Below are 21,955 nucleotides of genomic sequence, written 5' to 3'. Positions count from 1 at the left end.
GGTCTCCTGGGAGGGGTGACAACAGGCCACGCACTGGGGAGTCATTTCAGGTGAGTAGGCGCCCCACTCACCCAGAGCTCTCTGTTGGTCACATGAGTATTCCTGTGAGGTTTCCACAGGTGGCACCTCATTCCCAGCATAAGGCGCTAGTAGATTCAGGCGCAGCTGGGAACTTTATTGATCGGGCATTTTGTAGTAGGTTAGGGATTCCCCTTCGGCCGGTAGACGATCCATTTCCTGTCCACGCATTAGACAGCCGGCCGTTGGGGTCGGGCCTGATCAGGGAGGTCACAGCACCACTGACGATGACGACGCAGGGGGGTCATGAGGAGATCATTCAGTTTTATCTGATTGACTCTCCTGCGTACCCCGTGGTGTTGGGCCTTCCCTGGTTAAGCACCCATGATCCTACCATAGCGTGGCAACAGAGGGCTCTTATGGAGTGGTCTGCTCAGTGTGTAGGGAGATGTCTAGGTGTTTCCGTAGGGGCGACCTCGGTAGAGAGTCCGAACCAAGTGCCCGCACTGCGCATTCCCCCCGAGTATGAGGATTTAGCACTCGTGTTTAGCAAATCGAGGGCAACACGGCTACCTCCTCATAGACAGGGGGACTGTGCGATAAATCTCCAAACAGGAGCGGCTCTTCCACGGAGTCATGTGTATCCCCTGTCTCAAGAGGAGACAGCGGCTATGGAGACATACATAGCCGAGTCCTTGGCACAGGGATACATACGGTCCTCTACTTCCCCAGTCTCCTCGAGTTTCTTCTTTGTGAAGAAGAAGGACGGGGGATTGCGCCCGTGTATTGATTATCGTAGTCTCAATCAGATCACAGTTAAATACAGCTACCCACTTCCACTGATTGCGACGATGACGGAATCATTACGCGGAGCGCGGTTCTTCACAAAGTTGGATCTCAGGAGCGCGTACAATCTGGTGCGCATTAGGGAGGGGGATGAATGGAAGACAGCATTTAGCACCACCTCGGGTCATTACGAGTATCTCGTCATGCCATACGGGTTAATGAATGCTCCGTCAGTCTTCCAATCCTTTGTTGACGAGATTTTCCGGGACATGCATGGGCAGGGGGTAGTAGTTTACATCGACGACATCCTAGTGTACTCTGCTACTCGAGCCGAGCATGTAGCCCAGGTGCGCCGAGTGTTGAGAAGACTGTTGGAGCATGACTTGTATGTCAAGGCAGAGAAATGCCTGTTCTTCCAGGAGTCCGTCTCCTTTTTGGGTTATCGGTTGTCCACGTCTGGTGTGGAGATAGAGGTAGACCGGGTATCGGCCGTGCGTAATTGGCAAACTCCAACCACTGTAAAAGAGGTGCAGCAGTTCTTGGGTTTTGCTAATTACTACCGGAGGTTTATTCGGGGTTTTGGACAGGTTGCAGCTCCCATTACGTCCCTGCTAAAGGGGGGTCCGGTTCGTTTGCGGTGGTCGGCTGAGGCGGACAGGGCATTTGTCAAACTTAAGAACCTGTTCACCTCGGCTCCGGTGCTGGCGCATCCGGATCCCTCTTTACCATTCCAAGTTGAGGTAGACGCGTCCGAGACCGGTATTGGGGCAGTCCTGTCACAACGGTCCGGCGCGCCACCTAAACTCCGCCCCTGTGCTTTCTACTCGAAGAAGCTCAGCTCGGCGGAGCGCAACTATGATGTTGGGGACAGGGAGCTGTTAGCCGTAGTCCAAGCCCTAAAGGTGTGGAGGCATTGGCTTGAGGGGGCTCAACACCCTTTCCTCATTCTGACTGATCACCGTAACCTGGAGTACATCCGGGCAGCTAGGAGATTGAACCCTCGTCAGGCTAGGTGGAATATGTTCCTAACCCGGTTTGTTTTTAAGATCACATACATCCCAGGGTCCCAGAATGGTAAGGCAGACGTCCTGTCCCGGCGGTATGACACGGAGGAGAGGTCCAACGAGCCTACTTCCATATTGCCGGAATCTTGTTTGGTGGCTCCGGTAGTATGGGAGGTCGATACGGAAATCGAGCGGGCACTGCGTACCGACCCTACTCCCCCCGAGTGTCCTGTGGGGCGGACGTACGTTCCGCTCGAGGTCCGTGATCGTCTTATTTATTGGGCTCATACATCACCCTCCTCTGGACATCCAGGTATTGGCCGGACCGTGCACTGTCTTAGCATGAAATACTGGTGGCCAACGTTAGCTAGGGATGTGAGGGTTTATGTCTCCTCCTGCTCGGTGTGTGCCCAGTGTAAGGCGCCTAGACATTTGCCCAGGGGTAAGCTACATCCCCTGCCCGTTCCACAACGACCGTGGTCCCACCTATCGGTGGATTTCGTAACTGACCTACCCCCCTCCCAGGGGAATACCACCATATTGGTCGTTGTGGATCGGTTTTCCAAGGCCTGTCGTCTCCTTCCCATGCCGGGTCTCCCTACTGCCCTACAAACCGCTGAGGCCCTATTTACCCATGTGTTCCGGCACTATGGGGTCCCCGAGGATATTGTGTCTGACCAAGGTCCCCAGTTCACTTCCAGAGTTTGGGGAGCGTTCATGGAACGGTTGGGGGTCTCGGTAAGCCTTACCTCGGGGTACCACCCAGAGAGTAATGGGCAGGTGGAACGTGTCAACCAGGATGTGGGTAGGTTTTTGAGGTCCTATTGCCGGGACCGGCCGGAGGAGTGGTCGAGGTTCATCCCCTGGGCAGAGATGGCCCAGAACTCTCTCCGCCGCTCCTCCACCAACTTAACACCTTTCCAGTGTGTTTTAGGTTATCAGCCGGTCCTGGCACCGTGGCACGAGAGCCAGATCGAGGCCCCTGCGGTGGACGAGTGGATTCGGCGCTCGGAAGAGACGTGGGACGCTGCCCATGTCCATCTGCAGCGTGCCATCCGTCAACAAAAGGCGAGCGCCGATCGCCACCGCAGTGAGGGACCGGTGTACGCACCGGGAGATCGAGTCTGGCTCTCGACTCGAAACCTGCCCCTCCGCCTGCCCTGCCGGAAGCTGGGTCGGCGGTTTGTGGGGCCCTTCAAAGTCCTGAGAAGATTGAACGAGGTGTGTTACAGGTTACAACTGCCAATTGAGTATAAAAATATTAACCCCTCGTTCCATGTGTCTCTTCTCAGGCCGGTGGTAGCTGGCCCACTCCAAGAAGATGAGATAGGAGAGACCCCTCCGCCCCCTTTGGACATCGAGGGGGTCCCGGCGTACAGGGTCCGGACCATCTTGGACTCGAGGCGCCGGAGGAGTGGTCTCCAGTATCTCGTGGAGTGGGAGGGGTACGGTCCGGAGGAACGGTGCTGGGTGCCCAGGAGGGACATACTCGATCCATCCCTCCTGACTGAGTTTCACCATGGGCATCCCACGCGCCCGGGTCCGCGTCCTCCTGGCCGTCCCCGAGGCCGGGGTCGGCGCGCAGCTGGAGCCGCGCGTCAAGGGGGGGGTACTGTCACGGTTTCGGCCGAGGCTGCTCCTCCTCCTGGTTCGGGCAGGCTTCGGCGTTCGCCGTCCCCGGAGTACTAGCTGCCACCGCTCTATGTTTCTGTGTTTGATTGCTTTTGTCTGTCTGTCACACCTGTGTCTGTTTGGGAGTTGATTACGTGTCTTATAAGTTCCGTGTTGTGATCTAGGGTATTTGTGTGTTGTTATTCTGTTGCCACTGTGGCTATGATACGTGTTTGTTTTCCGTGTCATTTTTTCATGTTTAGTGTTTTACGCGTGTGCGTAATTTTCCCTCGCCACTTCGTGTTTTCGAGGTCGGAGTTTTGTTCTCGTGTTATTGAGACTATTAAAAGTCTTGTTGGACTAAACCTCTGTTTCCTGCGCTTGACTCCTCCACCACATCCACGACGGAATAGTGACACTTTCACCTGGATTCACCTGGTCAGCCTATGTCATGGAAAGAGCAGGTGTTCTTAATGTTTTGTACACTCAGTGTAGAATATAACACAACTAGAAAATCAGTACAGGGCTAAAACCCCAAATAGACTTTGAACCCCTTTGTACAGTGCCTTCGGAAAGTATTCAGACCCCACATTTTGTTACGTTACAGCCTTATTCTAAAATGGATTAAATAAAAATCTACACATAATGACAAAGCCAAAACAGGTTTTTAGAAATGTTTTATAAAAAATAAAAACAGAAATACCTTATTTACATAAGTATTCAGACCCTTTGCTATGAGACTCGAAATTGAGCTCAGGTGCATCCTGTTTCCATTGATCATCCTTGAGATGAAGGAATTGTCCGTAGAGCTCCGAGACAGGATTGTGTCGAGGCACAGATCTGGGGAAGGGTACCAAAAAATGTCTGCAGCATTGAAGGTCCCCAAGAACACATTGGCCTCCATCATTCTTAAATGGAAGAAGTTTGTAACCACTAAGACTCTTCCTAGAGCTGGCCGCCCGGCCAAACTGAGCAATCGGGGGAGAAGGACCTTGGTCAGGGAGGTGACCAAGAACCTGATGGTCACTCTGACAGAGCTCCAGAGTTCCTCTGTGGAGATGGGAGAACCTTCCAGAAGGACAACCATCTCTGCAACACACAGTTTGCCAAATGGCACCTAAAGACTCTCAGACCATGAGAAACAAGATTCTCTGGTCTGATGAAACCAAAATTGAACTCTTTGGCCTGAATGCCAAGCGTCACGTCTGGAGGAAACCTGGCACCATCCTTACGGTGGGACTGGGAAACTAGTCAGGATCGAGGGAAAGATGAACAGAGAAAAGTACAGAGAGATCCTTGATGAAAACCTGCTCCAGAGCGCTCAGGACCTCAGACTGGGGCGAAGGTTCACCTTCCAACGGGACAACGACCCTAAGCACACAGTCAAGACAACGCAGGAGTGGCTTTGGGACAAGTCTCTGAATGTCCTTGAGTGGCCCAGCCAGAGCCCGGACTTGAACCCGATAGACCTGAAAATAGCTGTGCAGCAACGCTCCCCATCCAACCTGACAGAGCTTGAGAGGATATGCAGAGAAGAATGGGAGAAACTCCCCAAATACAGGTGTGCCAAGCTTGTAGCATCATGCCCAAGAACACTCAAGGCTGTAATCGCTGCCAATGGTGCTTCAACAAAGTACTGAGTATAGGGTCTGAATACTTATGTACATTTTTTATTTCAGTTTTCTTTTTAATACATTTGCAAACATTTCTAAACCTGTTTTTGCTTCGTCATTATGGGGTATTGTGTGTAGATTGATGAGGGAAAAAAACTATGTAATACATTTTAGAATAAGGCTGTAACGTAACAAAATGTGGGAAACGTCAAGGGGTTTGAATACTTTCCGAATGCACTGTATTTACCAGGGTCATATACAATGTTCCCTCTAATTTCTTTAGGCACTGAGCAAACTTCAGGTCTACTGAGCGCAAACTTGAAAGTTGTGAAAATTCTGTGCAACTTCCAGCACGCGTTTACTGTTAACACTGAGGCTGTACGCGCTTTAAGTTACAGTTTCAGACAGTGGTCAAGTAGGCTACTGTGGCTATTTGATCATAATGTAGACCTACCAGAGTTTCCTACTATACAAAAACTATAGATAAAATGCATCCCATAACATTTTAACATGGAAATAGCTGTTCTATCATTCAGCCTACAGTAGCAGACAATGTGTGGTGTTCAGTGTAGGCCTACATTCCATGATACATTTGAAAAAAGCATGCAGGGCTTGACATTAACCTGTTTATCCACTTGTCCTTCAGACAGAGCGGTGACTGAAAATGTTGTTTTGTTGTTTGATGCAAGAAACCACTTCACAAAATAAAATGCATTATTATTCCCATACCATTCATTATTGCAGAGAATCAGACAAATTATGCTACCCTCTGCCTATTGGCTACTTATCTTATTCAAGCCTGTCTCAAAATACTATACTGCCCCTTTAAGACCAAAAAAAGTCTCTTTACCTGACTAGCTTTTCGAAGATGTCTAGAAATGTACACGTTTTGTGCTCTTGTAGGAAGAAATCACTCCCCCATTGCTGACAACAAATGATCTATAATTGGGCTAATAACTCACTAACTAGCAAAGGATAAGAACAAATGTGCACATGTGGCTACGTGCAGCTCTCACTTTGATCTCAATACAAGCGCATGTACTCATGACCGCTAATGCTGTAAACACAGTCTAGTTCAAAGTGATTGGCACAGATCCATATATGACAAAGGTCTATTTCCATATAGGCCTACTGCAGCTCTGATTGGTTATGCCACACTGGCCTGTGTAGAGTACGGGCCAGTCTTATTTTGATGCATTCTGCCTTCAACAAAATGTCTTGCATAGTTAGTTTTGCATACTAAAAGGCCCTGCACGGTCAATCCGATGTCTGCAGTGGCCATACAGCATTTACTGAGATATGGCCTCTGCAGAAGTCAGGGCATTTATAATTATTGCGGTTCCCTGAGCAGAACAGAGCTGTTGAGAAGGAAGTTGTCAAGGAAGTGAGTTTGTGTTTATACTGGACCTCCCGCTCCCACCTAAAGTCAACCAATCATGTCAATGAGGAGCTATATGGAGCCCTCTGCATTGTTAAAAAAAATAATTGGGCAGGCACAGCGATGCTGTACAGAGCTCAATTTGGCCTCTGCATGCCTCTGGAGGCTCCACAATTGTTTCACACCATCCATATGGCACCGCCGAACACATTTTCGGATCAAGCATAAATTGCCTTTAAGTCTTGCGTAGTTCCTTTTGTTTCCATATGTTGAAAGTGGCTAATATTGCGTTGATTCGATCAAAATTCCTACAGTAAAGGGAAAGGTTGATAGTGTTAACTAATAAGGGGGAAAACTGTAGAAAGTTGAGTGAAGTTCAATCTAGTGCTTCTCTGCACAGGCTGATATTTCTTCTGCGTATTCCTGGGGGAGCTGCGTGCCAGCACCTGCACACAGTTTAGAGGGAACATTGGTCATATACTGTATGTTGGTGAGTAGACATTCACTTTGGTCTTCTTTGTTTTGTTGATAACCTAACATTAATCTTGTGTTGTGTAGGCGAAGCCTCCTACAACGTACTGCCACTTGACATCACACAATGAAAAGAAAAACTGAATTTTAATGCAATGCATTGCTCATGGATGTGATCTGTAATCCATTCGCCATTCCTGGATCAATCGACCCCCGATTAATCGATCAGGAAGCAAAGTGACACAAAGTAGCAAAATAGTGTGGAATACAATAATTGTCGAGTGAATGCCACAGGGAAACGTTATTGAGCAAGTTATTATCGCCGTCCAAATAGAGCGCCTCTCAGCAGAAATGACTGAATTTTGCACACCGCGTTTCATGTGAGGAAACATTGAAATAAATTGTTTTTTGTGTGATAAAGGAGAAGTAGACTAGGCTATGCAGCCCAGTCTCTCCTTCACCTCGCACCGGTCAGCTGTTGTTTGTTTACATGGCTGTGTGACATCAAGTCAACCCTTGGCATCAAACATCGGTCTGGGTGAGTGGCTCTGGTCCAAGGCTTTAGCGCCTTCTGACTTCGATGTTTGTAGGCTATGTCACTTTTCTTCACTTTATGCTTGAAATTACTCTCCAATCCGAGACCAGACCCTGGCTGGACCTGACATATTCAGATACCATCTTGACTTGCTCCCCTCACAGACATCCTGAAGAGAGTAGGGAATGCTGCTGATGCTGCTGTGGCTGTTGCCCTGGCCGTGACAGAACCCTGCAGCAGTGGGATCGGTGGGGACAGCTTCTGTCTGTTCTATGAAACAAGCACTGGACAGGTGTGCGGCCTGAACGGCAGGTGAGGGAGTGGCACTGCACTGGCACAACTTGGCACATCAACTTCAAGAACTTTCATCACCAGGGCTGGGATGGCGCAAAAGCCTGCAAACCCAGTAGCTCATGTTTTGTCATATTTCATTGTGTAGTTTTTAACCACACACTTTACAGCCAGATAAAAACCTACAGTGAGGGAAAAAAGTATTTGATCCCCTGCTGATTTTGTACGTTTGCCCACTGACAAAGAAATGATCAGTCTATAATGTTAATGCTAGGTTTATTTGAACAGTGAGAGACAGAATAACAACAAAAAAATCCAGAAAAACACATGTCAAAAATGTTATAAATTGATTTGCATTTTAATGAGGAAAATAACTATTTGACCCCCTCTCAATCAGAAAGATTTCTGTCTCCCAGGTGTCTTTTATACAGGTAACGAGCTGAGATTAGGAGCACACTCTTAAAGGGAGTGCTCCTAATCTCAGCTTGTTACCTGTATAAAAGACACCTGTCCACAGGAGCAATCAATCAATCAGATTCCAAACTCTCCACCATGGCCAAGACCAAAGAGCTCTCCAAGGATGTCAGGGACAAGATTGTAGACCTACACAAGGCTGGAATGGGCTACAAGACCATCGCCAAGCAGCTTGGTGAGAAGGTGACAACAGTTGGTGCGATTATTCGCAAATGGAAGAAACACAAAAGAACTGTCAATCTCCCTCGGCCTGGGGCTCCATTCAAGATCTCACCTCGTTGAGTTGCAATGATCATGACAACGGTGAGGAATCAGCCCAGAACTACGCGGGAGGATCTTGTCAATGATCTCAAGGCAGCTGGGACCATGGTCACCAAGAAAACAATTGGCAACACACTACGCCGTGAAGGACTGAAATCCTGCAGCGCCCGCAAGGTCCCCCTGCTCAAGAAAGCACATATACAGGCCCGTCTGAAGTTTGCCAATGAACATCTGAATGATTCAGAGGAGAACTGGGTGAAAGTGTTGTGGTCAGATGAGACCAAAATTGAGCTCTTTGGCATCAACTCAACTCGCCGTGTTTGGAGGAGGAGGTATGCTGCCTATGACCCCAAGAACACCATCCCCACCGTCAAACATGGAGGTGGAAACATTATGCTTTGGGGGTGTTTTTCTGCTAAGGGGACAGGACAACTTCACCGCATCAAAGGGACGATGGACGGGGCCAAGTACCTCCTTCCCTCAGCTAGGGCATTGAAAATAGGGTTGTGGATGGGTATTCCGGCATGACAATGACCCATAACACACAGCCAAGGCAACAAAGGAGTGGCTCAAGAAGAAGCACATTAAGGTCCTGGAGTGGCCTAGCCAGTCTCCAGACCTTAATCCCATAGAAAATCTGTGGAGGGAGCTGAAGGTTCGAGTTGCCAAACGTCAGATTCGAAACCTTAATGACTTGGAGAAGATCTGCAAAGAGTGGGACAAAATCCCTCCTGAGATGTGTGCAAACCTGGTGGCCAACTACAAGAAACGTCTGACCTCTGTGATTGCCAACAAGGGTTTTGCCACCAAGTACTAAGTCATGTTTTGCAGAGGGGTCAAATACTTATTTCCCTCATTAAAATGCAAATCAATTTATAACATTGCGTTTTTCTGGAGTTTTTTGTTGTTATTCTGTCTCTCACTGTTCAAATAAACCTACCATTAAAATTATAGACTGATCATTTCTTTGTCAGTGGGCAAACGTACAAAATCAGTAGGTGATCAAATACTTTTTTCCCTCACTGTATGTGGTAGGCTAACAGTCATCCTTTTCATCAAAGGGTTATTTTATCATGAAGGGTTAGGCTGGTAATATGATCTAATATATTCTCAATGTTTTTGTTGGAAAATAGCCAGTGATATGTATCGTACAGTGAGACTCATGGATCCTATTTTGACAATGGCAGTTTCATGAAATCAGTATTATGAATACTATGCAGTATAAAAGGAGACCCATTCTGACCTTTAAAAGCAGTAGATAAATTCCTTTGCATGTTTTATGTGTTATGACTAACCTTCCTTGATTTACACGCACCGTTGGTTTTGTAAACCCACTGTACATCAAACAGAAAAATACTCCAACAATCAATTACTCAGTGAATAATGCCTTTCCCTCTGTTTCTTTATGAGTGTGTATGACACAGTGCCCACACACACACTACAACTGAAGACACAATACTTGGTAATAACCAAGTAATGTGTCTTCAGTTGTGGTGTGTGTGTGGGCACTGTGTTGACTCAGGAATAACCAGTGTTATTCATCTTGGCGTTGTGTTTTATCGAGCCATTGTTGTGTTAGGCTTCCTATTTAACCCCAATGTGTTGCACTTGACCTGTGAAGGCTGCTGTGAAGAACCACAGAGGAATGTTTGCTTGGCTGACTACACCGGACTGGTTGCTTACTGACTGGCTGGCAGCCTTGAACTTATTTGACCATCCAGTTCTGGATAAGTGAACTTGAGCTAATCACTGGCCTATTTGGGTGTGTTGGTAGCCAGTGTGGCTTGCCTGCCTTAGGAATTTTAGGTCTCAGTCATACTAAAGTATGTGTGTGTGTGTTACTAACTAGACCAACACATTTTAGTTCTGTTGACCCCTGTTTGACTGTGTGTGTGTGATTGTGTGTGTGTGTCCTGTTCCAGTGGCCGGGCCCCAAGAGCACAGACAGTGGATCTCCTGGAGAGGCATGGCTACAGTGAGTCTAACCCTATCCCATCCTTCCACGCCCTGAACGCCACCCTGCCAGGGGCCACGGCCTGCTGGTGTTACACTGTCCCCCTGTTTGGCAGTCAGACGGTAAAGTATGATGTATGGTTATCTTATTATAGCTCCAGATGGACTATAACGTTTTATTCTTTAGTATTTTATAGAATTTCTACTCTGTTCTATTTCTATTCTAACATCAACAAACGTCTCCTTTCTATCCACTTGTTTTTTTGTAGCTTATCCATGGCAACAACTGAACGAATCCTAACTCTCGCTTTCTCTTCCTGTGGAGTGATAGCACTCTGAGTGCGTCCGTCCTTCAATAAGCATTAAAAACATGCCCCCCAGTCCCACACACTGTCCTCTTGTTATTTTTAGATCTAATTTGTTGCCCTGTATTTGGCCTGGGTCCAGCGGTTCCTTCTCTAGCAGGCAGTTCTACTATGTTTCCATGGCTTCCTCAGAGGAGCTGTTGCTTTGTTGATCTGTATAGTACAGTGTAAAAAATGAAAAAATATTGTGTTAAGATATTGAATCACTATTACATGTTTCAGGGAAAATGTAAAGTTCTTTATTTAAAAGTTATGCAAATGAAGAGTTTATTTCCAAAATGCTATATCCACCAATTCTTCACATTTATTTTTCATCAGAAATGATTGCTTATGGGTACCTTCATGTGTGTGTAAAAATATTACTCTTCTCAGATTTTTTATTCATAGATTTTAGATGTGTATGAATTTCTTTATATTTTTTGGGCAAAACACTATACCCTGAGTATACCACAACCCCTATATGAGTATAGAGTAGTCCTTAGATCATGGAAGAATACTATATCTCAGAGCTTGTCTTCATCCTGTGAGTGGTCAGTGGGGAGGTTGAGTGTGTGAGTTTCTGGTTGACACTAAGTGTGTCCCGTAAGGGGTCGACCAGACCTCCATCCATCCATTTCCTCTGAGGTTATGACTCTGTGTATATGACTCCTGCTGAGGACGGTGGTGTGACTCTCTGTGTTTCCTGTTAACTTCCTGTTACCGCCGTGTCCCGGTCATCGTTAATTACCACAGCCACAAAGTCATAAACCCCACCAATTTTTCAATGTATCTTCTTAAATTGTGATTTTAACCCATAAGAGTCTAAGCCATTTCTAAGCCGAGGTAGGGGTACTACTAAGCTATATGGAATTGTTTTAAGAAGGTCATACCAAGGATTTAGAATTTTAAGACCCCTTGAAGTATCGCAAAAATATATAGAAAACAAATATTTGATGAAAAATTATTTTTGGCCTCACTGCTATTAGCCCATACAAACGCATTGAATAACATATTCACTACATGGAACAGATAGTCCCCCCAAAAAATCAAAAGGAAGTTTGTTCTGAAGTGTCTGTCCTATATCTGAGCGATATGAGAAAGATCAGGAAACATTTGTCTTTTTTTTTTTTTTTTTTTACATGTATTTAACCCCTTATTTGTGTCACTAAAGACTCTCCATATACAGTTGAAGTCGGAAGTTTACACACACCTTAGCCAAATACATTTAAACTCAGTTTTTCACAATTCCTGACATTTAATCCTAGTAAAAATTCCCTGTTTTAGGTCAGTTAGGATCACCAATTTATTTTAAGAATGTGAATTGTCAGAATAATAGTAGAGAGAATGGTTAATTTCAGATTTTATTTCTTTCATCACCTTCCCAGTGGGTCAGAAGTTTACATACACTCAATTAGTATTTGGCAGCATTGCCTTTAAATTGTTTAACTTGGGTCTAACGTTTCGGGAAGCCTTCCACAAGCTTCCCACAATAAGTTGGGTGAATTTTGGCCCATTCCTCCTGACAGAGCTGGTGTAACTGAGTCAGGTTTGTAGGCCTCCTTGCTCGCGCACGCTTTTTCAGTTCTGCCCACAAATGTTCTATAGGATTGACGTCAGGGCTTTGTGATGGCCACTCCAATACCTTGACTTTGTTGCCGTTTTGCCACAACTTTGGAAGTATGCTTGGGGTCATTGTCCATTTGGAAGAACCATTTGTGACCAAACTTCCTGACTGATGTCTTGAGATGTTGCTTCAATGTATCCACATAATTTTCCTTCCTCATGATGCCATCTATTTTGTGAAGTGCACCAGTCCCTCCTGCAGCAAAGCACCCCCACAGCATGATGCTGCCACCCCCGTGCTTCACGGTTGGGATGGTGTTCTTTGGCTTGCAAGCAACCCCCTTTTTCTTCCAAACATAACGATGGTCATTATGGCCAAACAGTTCTATTTTTGTTTCATCAGACCAGAGGACATTTCTCCAAAAAGTACAACTTTTGTCCCCATGTGCAGTTGTCTGGCTTTTTTTATGGTGGTTTTGGAGCAGTGGCTTCTTCCTTGCTGAGCGGCCTTTCAGGTTATGTCGATATAGGACTCTTTTGACTGTGGATATAGATACATTTGTCCCTGTTTGCTCCAGCATCTTCACAAGGTCCTTTGCTGTTGTTCTGGGATTGATTTGTACTTTTCGCACCAAAGTACGTTCATCTCTAGGAGACAGAACGCGTCTCCTTCCTGAGCGGTATGATGGCTGTGTGGTCCCACGGTGTTTATACTTGCATACTATTGTTTGTACAGATGAACGTGGTACCTTCAGGCATTTGGAAATTGCTCCCAAGGATGAACCAGACTTGTGGAGGTCTACAATTCTTTTTCTGAGGTCTTGGCTGATTTCATTTGATTTTCCCATGATGTCAAGCATAGATGCACTGAGTTTGAAGGTAGGCCTTGAAATACATCCACAGGTACACCTCCAATGGACTCAAATGATGTCAATTAGCCTATCAGAAGCTTCTAATGCCATGACATCATTTTCTGGAATTTTCCAAGCTGTTTAAAGGCACAGTCAACTCAGTGTATGTAAACTTCTGACCCACTGGAATTGTGATACAGTGAATTATAAGTGAAATAATCTGTCTGTAAACAATTGTTGGAAAAATTACTTGTGTCATGCACAAAGTAGATGTCCTAACCGAGTTGCCAAAACTATAGTTTGTTAACAAGAAATGTGTGGAGTGGTTGAAAAACTTAGTGTATGTAAACTTCAGACTTCAACTGTATGCTTCCATTAATATGTTAAACTGGTACCAGGGGACCTTCAGACGAGTCTTGTGAGGCCTGTGGGTGTCCTAGAGCAAAACAACCGACATGTACGTGTATGTGAGAGTCTTACCTTTTCACGAGGAGTCATAGTGTGTAGCCCAAACTGTTTGGACGCTACAGAAAGAAGTTGGCAGATCGGCTGTACCGACTTCAGATGAGTCCAAAGATGCTGGTAGGGATTGTAGAGCAAAACGGAGAACACCATCGTGTTCGTGAGAGTCTCATCTTTCCACAGAGGGGTCATAATAGTTTGTAGGCCAAACCGGACACTGCAGACGATTTAGTGAGAAGACCGATTTTCGGGATATCTCATGGTCTGACAAACACCCCTCTAGCTCTGTCACCTCTCACCGCAGATGTGGAAGTGTTACATAGGCGGATGCGGAGGTTTGAGATGCATCCAACAGATATCTCTAGCATAAATTGACAGATTTTTATGGGGATGTTTTATTATACTCATTCGATTTCCACGGGGGGTGCAAACATCAACCTTAGGTTTTTTTTAAACGTAACCCTAACCTTAACCACAGTGCTAACCTTATGCCTAACCCTAACCTTAAATTATGACCAAAAAGCAACAACAAAAAATCTGGAAATTCTGTGGTAACTAGTGGGAACCCTGACTCCTTAACCATATGTTTCCTGTTCCTGTGTGTCTACAAGCTCTCTCTCCAGGATGTCCTGAGGCCCGCCTCTGACCTCGCCCTTTGGGGGTTCCCCGTCGCCGTGGTGACTGCGCACCACTGGGCCGAGTGGGTCCGTACCATGAGGGCTGCTGGGAGGGAGCTGGGAAGAGACTTCCTGATTAAGAACGAGGCGCCCAAACATGGACAGGTGTTCTCCAACCCTCATCTGGCCCAAACCTTCCAAGTAACCCTGTCCTTGACTGAGAGGAGCATCAGTGATGTCCTACATTACTCAGAGAGGAGTGTCTGTGTGTGCATTTCTCACTACCGGGGCAGGCTCAACTCTACTGTGTACAGTATCGATCTCTGATGTCATGCCTAACAGGCTTGTTCCTTTCACCCGTGAGTCCCCGAGTCACCAGTCTGGTTTTACTTGAGTAAGAGGGTCGACTCCGGCCAAAATCTGTATATGCGAAAATAAGCGTTAAGCAGACCAAGTGAGGAGTTTTTGTATGGGGGGCAATGAAAGCATGTCGAGGCTTATTTGGTCGAATAGAAGTTTCATAATGCTTAGGACTTAAGTTGTTACGAATGTACTGAGATAAGTGTAATGCACGTGACATTCCAGCAACTTGAGAAAAACAATGTTATATCGGAGTTGTGCCTGTTGCCCTCTCATTGGCTAGAATGTTCCCACCTGATCTTGCCTTCTCCCGCCTGCCTTTCGCTTTTGCGGGCCTGTATTTCTATTGTTAGAGCGGTCAGTCAACCATCTTTTCAATATAATACATAATATTTGATCAAACATATAGCTAGTCTACTTATGATGATGTATTGCTTGTTTGTTTTTTGCTTTTGAAGCGCTTGAAATGTATTTCTGTTATGAAAAGTGCTATAGAAGTTTGATACATTATTATTAGTATTTATTACTGAGTGATGCCATGGATACCATGGATACCATCAGGCCATCATCCATTCATAATCAAATTCAGTTGATTATTATTTTCAGTTCATTGGTTAGGAAGACATCTCATTGTCCCACTGTAGTTTCCACAGCATCTGACCCACAACTCCTTCCTCAGGAATGGCGTGTGTTCAATGTCAAACTGTTTGTGGTGACACATTCCCTGTTGGCGTGGCAACACATCACCTATTAGTGATGGCGTCTGTCATCAATCCTGTACACAAAGGAGCCCCTGGCCCAAGTGGGCTGACATGTCATGTGTACACATGACATGTCAGCCCACTTGATAACCAGGTGGCGAATCGCATCTCTGCATGTCTGGCAGACATATCAGTATGGATGACGGATCACCACCTCAAGCTGAACCCTGGCAAGACGGAGCTGCTCTTCCTCCCGGGGAAGGACTGCCCGTTCCATGATCTCGCCATCACGGTTGACAACTCCGTTGTGTCCTCCTCCCAGAGTGCGAAGAGCCTTGGCGTGACCCTGGACAACACCCTGTCGTTCTCCGCTAACATCAAGGCGGTGACCCGCTCCTGCAGGTTCATGCTCTACAACATTCGGAGAGTACGACCCTGCCTTACACAGGAAGCGGCACAGGTCCTAATCCAGGCACTTGTCATCTCCCGTCTGGATTACTGCAACTCGCTGTTGGCTGGCCTCCCTGCCTGTGCCATTAAACCCCTACAACTCATCCAGAACGCCGCAGCCCGTCTGGTGTTCAACCTTCCCAAGTTCTCTCACGTCACCCCCCTCCTCCGCACACTCCACTGGCTTCCAGTTGAAGCTCGCATCCGTTACAAGACCATGGTGCTTGCCTATGGAGCAGTGAGGGGAACGGCACCTCTGTACCTTCGGGCTCTGATCAGTCCCTACACCCAAACGAGGGCATTGCGTTCATCCACCTCTGGCCTGCTGGCTCCCCTTCCTCTGCGGAAGCATAGTTCCCGCTCAGCCCAGTCAAAACTGTTCGCTGCTCTGGCACCCCAATGGTGGAACAAGCTCCCTCACGACGCCAGGACAGCGGAGTCACTCACCACCTTCCGGAGACATTTGAAACCCCACCTCTTTAAGGAATACCTGGGATAGGATAAAGTAATCCTTCTACCCAAACCCATCCACACTGACTACAGGGTAGGTTCAAAGACACACAACACACCACAACCAACTAAACAGGAATTTGATAGGGTGGATCACAGTGACACAATGTTCATGTTACTATCAGTCCCGTACTGTGGTCTCTCTCTCTCTCTCCCCCTATCTCTCTCTCTCTCTCTCTCTCTCTCTCTCTCTCTCTCTCTCTCTCTCTCTCTCTCTCTCTCTCTCTCTCTGTGTCTCTCTCTCTCTCTCTCTCTCTCTCTCTCTCTCTCTCTCTCTCTCTCTCTCTCTCTCTCTCTCTCGTTTCTCTTTCTCTCCCACTGTCTCTCTCAGGGAGTGAGGCTATAGGAAGTTCCTCCTAACGGTCAAGGCATGGCAGCACTCATGGCCCTCAATATACTGGAGAACTTTCCCATCGAAGGTAGCTACATCTTAATCTCAGCTCTGTCTCCTCAACGAAGGACAACCCCAGCTTTGTATTGATTGTGGGGAAGAGCATAGATATATAAACTCCATTGAGACAGTGAGTACATTTACATGCACACTAATAATTCGATATTAAATAGATGATGGTAGTAGGCAGAGTATGGCATTAGTCATATAAACACCTTACTCTGCTTATCTTAATCAAAGTAAGCATACGGCAATTAAAACACCTGGTTTTCTGAGCAATCTTTCTCATTATTAGGACATGTAAACACCTTAATCGGAGTTCCAGCGATGTATTTGATCTGCACATGTGCTAGCACCAGCCGAGTGAGCCTCCCTCTTTAGCACGAGTGAAGTGAGTTCAGAACAACTGAAAGTATGCATCTTACAAAGTTTGTATGTGGAAACTACTTCTATGTCCAAACTTTATATGTCCGAATAAAATAGGCTTCCCAAAAATAGCATGGTCGCTGTGGTAAGTTTATTTTGATTGGCTATTTTCTGCATTTATCAAAGTCCTATTAGGTAGCCTGATGTCAGATGTGTCCATGCAAGCAGGATTATTAGGGAAATCGTTCTTCTTGCAAAGCATGCAAATGTTTTAATCAAACTATTATATTAATCTGACTATTCATGTAACTGAGTGTGTTTAATTATTACTTATAGCTATATTTTTCCATTGTTGATTTGATGTGAATCAAAAGGAAATGATCATATAAGGCTTAGCCACCTGTTATTCACAGTGAGGATATTTTGTTGACCCGTCTTGACTTTCCACAACAACATTCCACAAAGACCCTCCAACCCTGGGTCTGCAACCCACTGACGGACTCTCTTTGTGTGTATCTGAGCTCTGCAGAGATGGGTCATAACAGTGCAAGTTACCTCCATGTGTTGGCTAAGGCCCTGAAGCGGAGCCTGGCTGATACAGTCCAGTACTGTGCTGACCCACACCATGTTAAAGTCCCTCTGGAGAGTCTACTAAAGACTACAGCCTACAGCTCTCACACACCATGCAAATGGACTGGTAAGACCACAAAGGTGTGTGTTTGTGTGGGTGTGTGGGTGTGTGTGTGTGTGTGTGTGTGTGTGTGTGTGTGTGTGTGTGCGCTTATTATGAGTGAGCAAGTGAGAGAAAAATAAATAGAGAGAGGGAGAGAGAGAGAGAGTTAGTAAGTGCAAGAGAGAGAGAAAATGTCTCGATCCATGACAAGATCAGGGCTTTGAGTGAATGCCACCTTTTTTGTTTTCAAGGACCAGAGAGAAATGTTCTCACGTTGTTGGGTCGTTCTTGAATTGCGGTGGCATTTGGGCATGGAATTTACGAAAAAATTAACTAGATTTGTATTTATTTAAATGTATTTGGGTACATCTTCCCATTCTAAATCAACTACTATGGCAGCTTAATGACTTTAAATACTTTTTACCATTAGGATAACATTGTGCCACCACTAGGAGTAGTAACACCAATGATAGTAACACAAATGAGACATTTTAAATGGAGACAACAGATGCTCAAATCTAAGGTCATTAACCCTTTAAAAATAATTTACTACAGTGATATGATTAATAGTTTGCTCACAATGTTATTTCCCTTCATTTAAATTGAGTAACACCAAGTGACACTGTGGATTCAGACACCCAATTATTAATGGAATCCTCAAATTTTTGACATACTAAAAGGGTGTGATTAGCTAATCATTTTCTTTAATATAGACCCCTCCCCCGATAACAGTTTGCCACTGGTGGGAATGCCAAAGGTCGTTGTATATGTTTTTGTTGTTGTATTTGTTCCTATTTCTAAATGTTTACTTATTTTATTTTTATTTTTAGGGGGTAGATCAGCTTGAATATTGCAGATAGATTGTAGCTTCCATCAATGTAATTGTCTGCATCACTTACAATCCCCCATATATATTTTTTGCAAATATATATATATATATATATATATATATATATATATATATATATATATATATACAGTACCAGTCAAAAGTTTGGACACACCTACTCATTCAAGGGTTTTTCTTTATTTTTACTATTTTCTACATTGTAGAATAATAGTGAAGACACCAAATCTACGAAATAACACATGGAATCATGTAGTAACCAAACAATTGTTAAACAAATCAAAATATATTTTATATTTGAGATTCTTCAAATAGCCACCCTTTGCCTTGATGACAACTTTGCACATTCTTGGCATTCTCTCAACCAGCTTCACCTGGAATGCTTTTCCAAAGTCTTGAAGGAGTTCCCACATATGCTGAGCACTTGTTGGCTGCTTTTCCTTCACTCTGACGTCCGACTCATCCCAAACCATCTCAATTGGGTTGAGGTCGGGGGATTGTGGAGGCCAGGTCATCTGATGCAGCACTCCATCACTCCTTCTTGGTAAAACAGCCCTTACACAGCCTGGAGGTGTGTTGGGTCATTGTCCTGTTGAAAAACAAATGATAGTCCCACTAAGCCCAAACCAGATGGGATGGCGTATCACTGTAGAATGCTGTGGTAGCCATGCTGGTTAATTGTGCTTTGAATTCTAAATAAGTCACAGACAGTGTCACCAGCAAATCACCCCCACACCATAACACCTCCTCCTCCATGCTTTACGGTGGGAAATACACATGCGGAGATCATCCGTTCACCTACACCGCGTCTCACAAAGACACGGCGGTTGGAACCAAAAATCTCCAATTTGGACTCCAGACCAAAGGACACATTTCCACCGGTCTAATGTCCATTGCGCGTGTTTCTTGGCCCAAGCAGGTCTCTTCTTATTATTGGTGTCCTTTAGTAGTGGTTTCTTTGCAGCAATTCGACAATGAAGGCATGATTCACACAGTCCCTTCTGAACAGTTGATGTTGAGATGTGTCTGTTACTTGAACTTGTGAAGCATTTATTTGGGCTGCAATTTCTAATGAACATATCCTCTGCAGCAGAGGTAACTCTGGGTCTTCCATTCCTGTGGTGGTCGTCATGAGAGCCAGTTTCATCATAGCGCTTGATGGTTTTTGCGACTGCACTTTCAAAGTTTTTGAAATGTTCCGTATTGACTGACCTTCATGCTTAAAGTAATGATGGACTGTCATTTCTCTTTGCATATTTGAGCTGTTCTTGCCATAATATGGACTTGGTCTTTACCAAATAGGGCTATCTTCTGTATATCCCCCCTACCTTGTCACAACACAACTGATTGGCTCAAACGCAATAAGAAGGAAAGAAATTCCACAAATTAACTTTTAAGAAGGCATACCTGTCAATTGAAATGCATTCCAGGTGACTACCTCATGAAGCTGTGTGCAAAGCTGTCATCAAGGCAAAGGGTGGCTATTTGAAAAATATCAAATACAATTTGATTTATTTAACACTTTTTTGGTTACTACATGACTCCATATCTGTCGCTGGGCAACACTTGACTGTCAACTCCCTCCAAAGATTTTCTATGGGGTTGAGATCTGGAGACTGGCTAGGCCACTCCAGGACCTTGAAATGCTTCTTACGAAGCCACTCCTTCGTTGCCCGGGCGGTGTGTTGGGATCATTGTCATGCTGAAAGACCCAGCCACGTTTCATCTTCAATGCCCTTGCTGATGGAAGGAGGTTTTCACTCAAAATCTCATGATACATGGCCCCATTCATTCTTTCCTTTACACGGATCAGTCGTCCTGGTCCCTTTGCAGAAAAACAGCCCCAAAGCATGATGTTTCCACCCCCATGCTTCACAGTAGGTATGGTGTTCTTTGGATGCAACCCAGCATTATTTGTCCTCCAAACACGACGAGTTGAGTTTTTACCAAAAAGTTCTATTTTGGTTTCATCTGACCATATGACATTCTCCCAATCCTCTTCTGGATCATCCAAATGCACTCTAGCAAACTTCAGACGGGCCTGGACATGTACTGGCTTAAGCAGGGGGACACGTCTGGCACTGCAGGATTTGAGTCCCTGGCGGTGTAGTGTGTTACTGATGGTAGGCTTTGTTACTTTGGTCCCAGCTCTCTGCAGGTCATTCACTAGGTCCCCCCGTGTGGTTCTGGGATTTTTGCTCACCGTTCTTGTGATCATTTTGACCCCACGAGGTGAGATCTTGCATGGAGCCCCAGATCGAGGGAGATTATCAGTGGTCTTGTATGTCTTCCATTTCCTAATAATTGCTCCCACAGTTGATTTCTTCAAACCAAGCTGCTTACCTATTGCAGATTCAGTCTTCCCAGCCTGGTGCAGGTCTACAATTTTGTTTCTGGTGTCCTTTGACAGCTCTTTGGTCTTGGCCATAGTGGAGTTTGGAGTGTGACTGTTTGCGGTTGTGGACAGGTGTCTTTTATACTGATAACAAGTTCAAACAGGTGCCATTAATACAGGTAACGAGTGGAGGACAGAGGAGCCTCTTAAAGAAGAAGTTACAGGTCTGTGAGAGACAGAAATCTTGCTTGTTTGTAGGTGACCAAATACTTATTTTCCACCATAATTTGCAAATAAATTCATAAAAAATCCTACAATGTGATTTTCTGGAAAGAAAATTCTCAATTTGTCTGTCATAGTTGACGTGTACCTATGATGAAAATTACAGGCCTCTCTCATCTTTTTAAGTGGGAGAACTTGCACAATTGGTGGCTGACTAAATACTTTTTCCCCCCACTGTATATGGCACTGCTGTCAATTTTTTGGTCCTTAAATGAAACTTACTTTTTTATTTATCACAATTTTCTTTAACCAATTATGGTCTATAATGCATGGCCGACAGACACGTTCTTTACTTTTTCCTCCTTCCACTTTCCTCTTCCATTTTTGCGGTAATGCTGCAATTAGTTGGTTGTAATTTTGGGTAGAGCAGACATTTCCATATGTTTTTGTTAGCTGCATGTGCAACAAAACTCCACCTGTGATATCATTTACGAAGATTATACCTTTTTTAAACATTCTTTCAAAAAATAATGATTTTTTAATCAATTAGTATATTTGAGTTTAACCACAATATTTGTTGCATTATTTGTTCTGTCCTTTCTGGTGGATTAAATTGAAATTGCAACCAACTTTCTATGGCTTGCTTTAAAAATAGCGATATTTGGGAGATTGTTTCCTTTTCAAATAACTGAAAGTGAGAGGTTGTAATCTGAATAAATGGAAAAAGGCCATTATTGAACATAGGGTGAGACATTCTTACTAATTTGCTAGAGAACCAGTTCGGATTTAAGTATAACTTTTGTCTGACTGAAGCCTTTAGTGAGAGGTCTAATGCTTTAATATTTAATCATTTCTGCCTTCCAAATTC

At 45.0% G+C, this 21,955-nt stretch overlaps 1 pseudogene across 1 annotated transcript in view; it reads left to right on the top strand.

Moving 5' to 3' along the window:
* Nucleotides 1-7,319: 7,319 nt before the first annotated feature.
* LOC311148669 (glutathione hydrolase-like YwrD proenzyme) overlaps nucleotides 7,320-21,955 on the top strand; it is a 35,620-nt pseudogene continuing 20,984 nt past the window's right edge. The window contains exons 1-7 of the transcript in view: nucleotides 7,320-7,419; nucleotides 7,581-7,728; nucleotides 10,365-10,518; nucleotides 14,227-14,433; nucleotides 16,243-16,287; nucleotides 16,585-16,672; nucleotides 17,540-17,707. The product of the transcript in view is annotated as a glutathione hydrolase-like YwrD proenzyme (transcript). The remainder of the gene's footprint in view (nucleotides 7,420-7,580; nucleotides 7,729-10,364; nucleotides 10,519-14,226; nucleotides 14,434-16,242; nucleotides 16,288-16,584; nucleotides 16,673-17,539; nucleotides 17,708-21,955) is intronic.

The sequence above is a fragment of the Coregonus lavaretus genome, assembly GCF_964263955.1.
Source record: "Coregonus lavaretus genome assembly, chromosome: 21".
NCBI lineage: Eukaryota > Metazoa > Chordata > Actinopteri > Salmoniformes > Salmonidae > Coregonus > Coregonus lavaretus.
The sequence above is the reverse complement of the archived record's forward strand: the minus strand, read 5'-3'. Positions and strand labels throughout refer to the sequence as shown.